This window comes from Camellia sinensis, chromosome 11 (genome assembly GCF_055761805.1).
Source record: "Camellia sinensis isolate YWXY chromosome 11, ASM5576180v1, whole genome shotgun sequence".
In the NCBI taxonomy this organism is placed as follows: Eukaryota; Viridiplantae; Streptophyta; class Magnoliopsida; order Ericales; family Theaceae; genus Camellia; species Camellia sinensis.
The window spans coordinates 119,566,599-119,577,484 of NC_138971.1; positions in this window are offsets into that span (position 1 = coordinate 119,566,599).

Below are 10,886 nucleotides of genomic sequence, written 5' to 3' on the forward strand. Positions count from 1 at the left end.
TTATATCACATAAGCACATAGTCTTATGGCAAGCATGCTGTCATGTTAACACTCACATACATGCAAGATGCTAAAGCCTAAAGACTCACAGTGTACTCTGAGCCAAAACAAGGAACATTTTAGTAATCAGTGCATGATCCTAGCTATGTTAAGATGGCTAATGCAATGCATGCAAAATGCAACTAAAATAGGCTCGGCCAAGCTAAGAATGGCATGTGGAATGCGACAGCTCGATTCACGTATTCAAGTTGGAATTGAAATACTATGCAGTTAGCATGATGCGCCGAGCCCGGTGCATGCAATACAGATGAATGATGCAAATATGCGAGCATAAGTATGCTAATTGAAACATGCCCTAAACTAACCATCATAAGCTAGTAAATAAAAGGGAGAAAGACGTGGGGTTAGAAGACATTCACGCACGCATGCACACTTATTACAATTGTGCCCTCTCGAAGGAGAGTCCGAAAGAATAATACAAACCAAATAAATAATTAACTACTCTAACTAATTAATTATTACAGACCCTTAATTAATTAACAAATTAATTACGAAATAAACTAAGTATGAAATTCAAAAGGCCGCCACAGCACCGCCTCGAAATGATTGGATGATGCATGCTCGATTCGCTTTTCTTGGAAACTCGTTGCCATGCCTCTGTTGCCTCTGTTTGCACTGTTCTGCACCTTTGAGAATTGAGAAAAATCCTAAGGTTGCTTCTGAACCACTCCCTGAGCACTTTTGGATGCCACCGGCCAAGAGAAAACACCACCGGCCATAGAAATATGGTCATCGACCGAAAATGGGATCACCGGCTTGATTTTGGTAGTCGGCCGGCACTGAAAGTTGCCGACCGGCCATTTCTTTCTGCAAAACACTGGTTTTGCTGCAACAGAGGACAGACAGTGCATGGCATGGAATTTGCAAGCCAAATGTATGCACGACCACCCTCCCTATCATACTAAGAACTCAAGGGAGTATGGCTCCTGACCCTCGGGCCACCAATCACGCATTTCGATGCATGATGACCAAAGATGTCAAGTGTGCAAATCGATATGAATGAATGCAACAAAACAAATGAATGCTACACACTCTATCATGTTGGATCAAGAGTGTCGGCGACCGAGGATTGAGGTACGTTTCGTCACTCCAAGTACGAACGCCACTCATTCCTCATGTTTGGTTTGACACCCTAAACCAAACATAATGCAATGTATGTATGCCATATACAATGCAAAGCATGTAACCAATGCAATGCAACATGGGAATGTAAGGCAATGTAACATGAGTATGTCAAATACAATGTGATGCAACCTATCATGCAAACATCATGGCAATGCAACAAGTATGTAATACTACAATGCAACCTAGGCATGGAAATACACAAAGTCATAGGCATGCAACAATGATACCAACCACAAGGATGCGACAGCATGCAATGTGGTAAGCTTACAACAATACATAAATGCATGATCCATGGGCTTACACTAAGGATGGATAGGCCTCGGCCACGTCCAAAACAGTGGCTAAAGTGCCAAGAAATGATGGACAAAACACACCCAAACGTGCACATATGAAGGTCCAACACTTAGGCATGAAAAGAGTCGACTCTCAAGCACATCAAGAAGAGACAAATATGGACAAATCACAAGCATGACAAGCTCTGAAAATGTGTAAAGGATGATGCCAAATCAACCGAGCCATGCAAGTAAGGCATGCAACAAAGCCCAAAAACTCAAGACTAACAAAGGGGTTCAAACCATGGCCGTATCAACCAAGCCCCAAAGAGCCAAGATGACTTAAAATAGTCCCAGGGCAAACCAAAATAAGGCTAAAACATGCATGGAACAAGGCCAAAACATGTTAAGAAAGGCGAGTACAAAACAAAGCATACACAAGGCCAAAAGAGGGAATTACACTACACCCATTACAACCAAGCATGGCATGACTTAATCAAGGAAAATCAGAGCTATAATATGCTAAAAGAAGCCCCAAAACCCACTGATGTGGCAGCCCAAGGACTTAAACAAAGAGGCATGCACAATGACCTATTTTAAGGCACAAAAGAACAACTCTTCAAAGCTTTGAAAGGATGGTAAATGCAAGCATACAAGCATGGAGCATGGACTGAAATAGCATGATAAATGATTCCAAATCACTGAAATAACCCAAGTAAAGCATGCTCATGACTCATACACTCAAAGCCAACAAGCTAGGATACATGGTGGCTATACGAAACATTGCAAATATGACCAAATAAACACCAAACAGAGCTTAAACATGTCAAAACATGGATAAGAACTTCATGAAGTCAAGCTAAAACATTCAAGTATAATGGTCTAAATGCATGATACATGTTATGACAATAGAGGGGATTATAAAGCAAGTGCATGATGCAAATAATAGGCCATCGAACCAACATGAAACAGAGGTCTAACATGATAGAATAACACCAAATACCCTCTGAAATGGGGCCAAATAAAGCTATGCAAACATGCTACCTTTATGAGCCCTAAATGCAAGCAAATGAGTCGCAAGGGCAGAGGGGTGTCCCTCCCCTATACAAGACCTCAAAACCACTTCTCTACCACTGAAAATCCTCTAGATTTCAGTGGTGAGAAGACCAAAACAAAAGGGTTACAAAGCCCAAAAAGGAAGGCACAAAAAGAGACCAAACAAGACCTACGAGGGGGTGGACGACCCCCAACACAAAAGTGACCTTAATGAAACATCTTAAGCATGAAAATACAGAACTTTTATCAGTTATACACTAAGCTCGAAACAAAATGAAAACAAGTCTAAAACCTTAAGCAAAAATGGGAAATAAAAAGGTAGGTTCTCACCCTTGAAGAACACTTCAAGAACACGAACTTCAGCACCTCTTTTTGATCAAAAACCAACTCAAAACTCTGAAATCAACCCCTTAAAACCTCAGTAACCAAGTTATAGTGTAACACTAGGTGTCTTAGTGCAAAACTAAGAACAAAAACCCCTTTAGAACACTATTACATACACAACTATATAGAGAGAGGGAGATATAGAGAGAGAGTGATATATATCATCTATCACAAGTTGTTTTAACCTCTGAAAAGGGAGGGGAGGCCCTCCTTTTATAGGAATTCAATTCATAAGCTTCTTGGAGAAGCTAACACAAAGGGAGCAAATCCCTCCATACACATGTATGGAGGAGGTGTATTGTGGATGCCAGCTATAACAGCTGGCATAAAATATCTACCAAAAGCAGATGGAAAGGGGTCGGCTGGAAAATATGGCCGATTGACCAACAAAAATGGCCGGCCGACCAAAAACATTGCCGACCGACCAAAATCTTTGGCCGGTAGCAAGAAAACAGGGCCGGTGGCTTCAAGCCAAGGCCGGTGAGGTGTGGGGATGGCCAACAAGCCATTCCCTGACCTGAGAAGCAAAAACGCAAGTGTTTGGTGCACAACCAAGCATAAAACAAACAAGCCGAGAGGTCTTGAGGCAAGGCACGCGACCGAAACCCCCGAGAACTCAAGACGAACACGAACATGGATGATCACCGAGTGTTCAAACGGTGACGTCCAAGTCTTGAGGATGGTCAAAAATGGGGTGTCTAATAATTGTTTCTCTCTATGTAAGACCTTTTAGTCCTTGTTCTCTCAGACCTGGAGTAATGAGTCTTGGAGGTTCTTGATTGTGTGTCGTCTGTCCGAAGGCTTTTGCTTTCAGATTGCAATAGTGTGACTCGCCTGTCGCAATCCCCTAAGTGGCGAGAACGCGTTTTGCCTTTACGGATCTCTTCCCCTTTCACCCATTTGCCTTTTATTTGGCACTTCATGGTCTCCATGTTAGCCGCCATTCTCCTTATTAGTTCGTTTTGTTCCTCCACATGATCCTCCAGAACCTAAGAATCCACCATTCGTCTCTGTTCATTTGGGCTTTCAGCGTGACGAGGACTTGTGCCCCACATATCTCGTGTGCCTCTCTTACGGTATCGTCGTTGGGGATCCAATTCTACCATGGCCGAGACAAAAGGTAAATCCTCGCGCCTCTTGTCCCGTTCTGGAGTTTGTCCATCGATAACAGACTAAGGCAAGTCTTCGTTTTGCGCCATTGAAATCAGTTGAAGGGAAACCTAATCAAAAAGTTTGTTCTCTGTGATTACTTCCCACAGATGGCGCCAATTGTACGAGCACAGAATAATATTCTCGTATAATCTTGTTGACCAAGTTTACACTCCTCCAAACATCGTCGCTTTACCCCCTAAAAACACAAACGTGAGTTAACTGGCAGGTGTGTGTTGAAAACCTCTCCAATGCCTAAGTCAATAAAATAGACAATAGACACAAAAACTCTATGTATTAGAGAGTAAGAATTGCAATACATGTGCATAGGTCCTGTCATGAGCTTTTATAGAATCCGCCTAGCACAACCCTAGTAGGACTCTAACTTTCCTTAACAAAGTCCTCCTAGGAATCACACTAGTAAGGATAATGCTCATCCTTAGAGCACCCTTCTCACCACCAACCAGATGAGATAGTTTAAACTCTCTACTTGGCTAACCGTGCTCAACCGAGCTACCTTGTGCAGCCATGCCTTTAACCGAGCAATCCCTAACCGCTACGAGTTATCCTATTGAGCCACTCTTAGCTCGGCTCCCTCTATGTACGCTAGTTTGTTTACTGGCCGTATATAGATAGCTAGGCCCAATCCCACTGACCGCCTTGACAATCATTAACCTGAGACCGAGCTATTAGACGGCATAGCTCGGCCCAATGTATGGCCCAAAGACGACCTTACCTAGTGTAGACGTGCCCGAAAGTCACGGCTCCGCGCGCGAAGGCACGAAATCGTTTTGTTCTTAAGCTACTACAGTTCGGACTCAATGTCACGGTTCTAAATCTAATCTCACAAAGTGCAATGCAAGACCGATAAATCACCAAATAGTCCAAATCCGGCAATTCGTTTTGGAAAGCTGATTTTTATAAAGAAGTGCCAAACATGGACTGCTTTGCCAGATACAGAGTCGCCACCTAAATGTTTTATTTTGGGAAATTTAGGAAACCCTGACTTGTGCCTAAGGCCACGTGTCTGTCATCACCAAAGTTGCCTCGGCTCGGGAACTTGGGTACGAGAGGGGAAGGTCATGCAATGAGCACCCCCGCTCACCCAATCAAAGGATCAGCCTTTACTAACATGATATTTTGTTTTTGAAAACACATGCGTTCTTATTCCGATTTATTAGCTAGCTTTACTATGTGATGCGCACAGCATACAAGTATAGACTAGATCGCCTAAGTTGGAACAAAATATCTCATGTTTGTTTATTTGAAAATTGTTTAAAGGTGCTACTCGCAAGTAGGCTAAGACGTGGATTTTGCCACCCTCAAGTGGGCTTAGAAAACATGATTTTGCCACTCCCAAGTGGGCTTAAAACACACATTTTGATGAATTATTTCAATTCAAGCAATCCAACCTTCATCCACAGGCATTCAAGCAATTATAGCAGTTAAGCACATAGCCTCATGGCAAGCATGCTAAACATGGCAACACTTACACGCATGCAAGGATGCTAAAGCGTAAAAGCTTACGTAATACTCGGAGCCAAAACAAAAGCTATGTTAGAAATCAATGCATGATCTTAGCTATGCTAGATGTCTAATGCAACACATGCAAAAATGCAACTAAATAGGCTCGGCTAGTCTAAGATGTCATGTGAATGCAACTTGATAACATGCTGTTGAACACGTATTCAAGTAAATGTATTGAAATACAATGCAGTTAGTATGATGCGCCGAGCCCGATGCATGCAATAGAGATGAATGGATGCACACATGCAAGTATAAGGTATGCTAATCGAAACATGCCCTAAAACTAACCATCGAAAGCGGTTAAGTAAAAAAGAGAAAGAAATAGGGATTGGAAAACATGCGTCGCACACACACACGCTTATTAAAAAATTCGCCCTCTCGACAGAGGGTCCGAATGAGTACGCTAAGCTAGCTACGCTAAGCTAAGCAACTAATCTAATTATCTAATTAGACTAATTATTACATAATCAAATTGAATAACTAGCTAACACTAAACTAATTATTACAACACGTTAACTAATTAACAAATTAACTAGTTTAATTACAAATTCAAAAGCTAACTAATCAAGTAAAGCTAATTACAAATTACAAAGCCTCAGCTCGATTCTAAGAGTTCGAAGGTGCATGCTCGATCGTCTTGCTCGAAAATCCGTTACCATGCCTCATGTTGCCTCTGTTTGCGTTGTTTTAGACTTCTGAAAATTGTGCCAATCTCCAAAACACTTCTGATCCACCTCATGGACATGCTGAGAGGTCATCGGCCAAGAGGTATGACCATCGGCCAAAGGACAAAGGTCATCGACCAATTTTGAGGCTATCAGCCAAATATTGATAGCTGATCGGCACACTAGATAGCCGATCAACCATGTCTTCCTGCAAACTCTCCTTTTTGCTGCAACAGAGCACAAACAGAGGTATGGCAATGTATTTGCAAGAAAATATGTGTGCAACTACACCCCTTATCATGTCTAAGGCTCAAAGGTGTGTAGTGCTCGGCTCTCAAGCTATCAATCACGCATTTCGATGCATGATGGCCAAAGAGGCCGAGTTGCATAAGTCAATGACAAATGAATGCACAAAAACACATAAATACCTTAACCTCTGTCATGCATGATCAAGAGGGTCGGCGATCGAGGATTGAGGTACGTTTCATCACTTCAAGAATGAAACGTCCCTCGTTTCTCGTGTTTGGCTTTACACCCAAACCAAACACAAAGCAATGCATGCATAACTTAACAAAGCTAATGGCATGCAAACAATGTAATGCAACATGAGCATGCAAGCACCATGCAATGCAACTCAAGCATGCAACAACAATACAATGAAACAAGCATGCAACAACATGCTACAACATGCAAATTATAATGTCATGCAACAATATGTAAACCAACATGCAATGGTAAGGACCATGTAATGCAATATTCAATAGACCAAACCAACCCCAACCAAGGCTCATGTATGCCAAGACAATGGCCCAAAGCATGCTAAAAATGAAGTCCGAATTCACATACAAACATGCATGCCAATTAGTTCACAAACAAGGCATGAAGACAACAACTCTCAAACACATTGAAGGAGTGAAAAATGTGAGAGTGTGGTAATGAAATAGGCTCTTAAATCATGCAAGGAATGATGCCAAATCATGCATATAACATAAGCATAGCATGCTAATGGACTCAAAGCTTAAAGCTAGCCAAGGGACTTACACCATGGCCCTATCAAGCAAGCCCCAAAGGGCCAAGATGACCCAAAACAATTCCAAGGCAGGCCAAAACAAGGCTAGAACATGCATGGAATGAGGCCAAAACATGCTAGAAAGGTGAGCACAAAACATGACGCATACAAGGCCAATAAGGATGATTGCACTACACCTACCAAAACTGAGCACGAGATGACTTCACCAACTAAAATCAGAGTTATGGCATGTCAAAATAACACCAAAAATGCACTGATATGGCAATCCAAAAGCTTAGGCAAAAAGGCATGCATATAGGCTCATGTTTGAGGCATAAAGCATGACTTACCAAAAGCATTGAAATAGTGAAGCATGAGAGAATATGGCCACACCATATATACTGAAATCATGGTTGAAGTGAGACCAAAGCATGCAAACACCTCAAGTAAGCCATACTAGAGGCCATGAAATTCAAAGCTAACAGGCAAGAATGCATTATGGCTATACAAAGCATGGCATGCATGACCAAAATAATATGAATCAGAGCTTAAGCATGCTAAAACATGAACAAAAGCTTCCTTGAGTAGAGCCAAAAGCATGCTAGAATGGTAACCAAAAATATGATGCATGTTAAGGCAATAGAGATGATTGCACTACAAGTATATTAAGCATGCAACAAGCGATAAAACCAACCCAAACCAGTGCTATATCATGGAAAAACAAAGCCTAAGATATGCTGAAATAGAGCCACAAAGAGGTATACAAACATGTCAACTTGGTGAGCCATCAACACAAGCATACAAAAGAAGAGGAGGGGGGACAACCCCCTCCTATTTAAGACCTCAAAACTCACTTTCCGCCACTGAAATTCCTCTGGAATTCAGTGGTAGAAAGGTCATGCGAAGAGAAAAACAAGAGCCTAAAGGGGTGGCTCAAAACAAGGCCAAACAAGGCCTTAGAGGGGATAAACCACCCCCAACACCAACAAGACCTTAAACAATCATTTCAAACACATGAAAATGAAACTTTTTGCAGTTAAGAGATAAGCCAAAATAAGCATGCAAATAAGGCTAAATAAGCAATGAACACAAAGCTTAAAAGAGGGTTAGAGACTCACCCTTGTAGAACACCTTAAAAGAGGCAACTCCAGCAACTTTCTGAGCCAAAAACCAAACTTTGAGTTCAAACAAAACCCTCAAGTACCTTAGCAACAAGAGTATGGTGTTCTAGTAGGTGCTTTAGTACAAAAGTGTGAAGAAATTACACTTTTGAGCACAAACAAGTGAAAATATATATATATAGAGAGAGAGAGAGATATATATATAAATAACTTCCATCTCAATTTTTCAGAACCTCTGGAAAGGGAGAGGGGCCTCCCTTCTTATAGGAAAACAAGTCCCAAGCTTGTTTAGCAAGCTAGAGCTTGGTTCAAATCCTTCCATACACGTGTATGGAGGATACACCAAGTGACCAACAGCTGGCACCAGCTGGAAGAAAAATATCTGCAAAAGCAGAAACAAAGATCTCGGCCAAAAGATATGGCCGACCATCCAAAAAAGGTGCCGATCGGGCAAAAAGAGTGCCAATTGGCCATCACTAATGGTAGATAGAAAACAAGGCCGATGAGCACAAGGCTTGGCTGATGCGTTGTAGGGATGGCCAACAAGCCACCCTCTTCCCTCAGAAACAAAACCACAAGTCCTTGGTCCACAACCAAGTACAAAACAGACAAGTTGAGAGGTCCTAAGGCAAGGCGTGCAGCCAAGACCTTCGAGAACTCAAAACGAACACGAGCATGGATGATCATCGTGTGTTCAAATGATGACGTCCAAGTCTTGAGGATAGTCAAAAATGGAGTGTCTACACCTAGCTTGGCCCAATTTGCACACAAATTATCCTCTCAATATTTTGTAGACTCCAAGTCAAGGTCCTCTCAAATCATACAAATTAATTCCAAGTCTTCATTTCAAACTTTGAGACATATAGACTTTACTAAATGCATGATGTTATGAAAGTGAGTGTGCAATATAGGCCCTTTTTTTTTTGGAAACATGAAAAAAATAAAAATAAAAATAAAAATAAAAATAAAAAAAATTATTAGTTTATTAACTTATTTAAGTTACATCACTCTTATATTTTTTTACATGTTTTTCAAAAAATAAAAATAAAAAATCAATAAATTAATTTTTTTTCCTACTTCCCAAAACCATAATTACATTTTTGTGATGCACTATTACAATAACATTTAACCACAAGATTTGGTCCGGTGATTGTATAGCAGCATTCGTGGTGTGAGATTTTGGATTATGTTGACTGATTTATTTCTCTCTCAATATGGGGGTTGTTTGTGATTATTAGTGGTTGTTAGGCTTGGTTGATTTGTTGATCACTTTCTAACTATTATAGGTTGGAAATCTGTTGAATGATGTAAATAGTAGAATACAATTATTTAAATTTAACCGTATTTTACAATGTTGAATAAAGCTTTTAGTGAACAACTAAGCTTCTACTGAAATATTATGGCCAAATGAGCTAGCCACATTATGATTTTATGGGTTTTTTTTTTTTTTTTTTTTTTTGTGGTTGTAAATTGTATCTATCAGTAATGCTAATATGAAGGAAATTTTGATACCCAAATCCACAAGGTATTACATATGAATAATAATTTTGTAGACTAATGTATGATAGATTGGACTAGGTTTGAGGGTAGAAATGAGCTCTCCTTTATATTTTTATTATTTATATCTTTTTACACTTTTTTGTGGATTTCAATTCAGACTCGCATCAATAATCGGAACCGTCTATCTCGTAGGTCTCACAATAAAAGTCATCTATGTAAAAAAATTAACTTCATCGAACAATTATAAATATAGAAATAAATTACATTTTGTTTTATAAAATGAACGATAAATATGATAATAAACTTAAACTATTCATTTTACAAAATAGAATGTGATTTATTTATGTTATAATTGTTTGATAAAATTTATTTTTTTACATAAATAATATTTACTACGGGACATTCGAGATAGATGAATTAAATTATTAATACATGTCTAGGTTAAGACCTTGGAAAAAAAAAATATGAAAAAAGTATAAAAAAAAATATAAAAAGAAACTTAACGCTAAGAATGATCCTTTAATCAATTACGGCCAACAACTTCAATTATACAGAATAAGTAGTTTACTATGATTTTCTAAAAAAAAATATATTTTAAGTCCTATGTGACATTGTTCCAAAACAAAATCGGTTGGTAGCTCGAAATATTAGAGGGTCGAATGGCTCGAATCCCAAAACGACGTCATTTTAGGCTTTTTTTGTATTCTCTTACCGGTAAGAGAATATTTTCGACCCATTCGACCCTTCACTTTCGAGCTACCAGCTATTTCCCATTCCAAAATTATCTAAATTATTCATTTGTGTGGCCTTGTCCTTGTCTGGTCCTACATCAATCCCACGCAAATGAAAGACTTGAATGACTTTGTGACATGGCAATGAATAATTGCTCCATTTTGCGTGTCATCTTTAATGATGTGAACACTTATGATTCAACATTAACTGCTCATTATAATTTTTAAAAAAGTTAATTTATAGATATAGAAATTAGAGAAATTTTATAGAATAATACTATATGTAT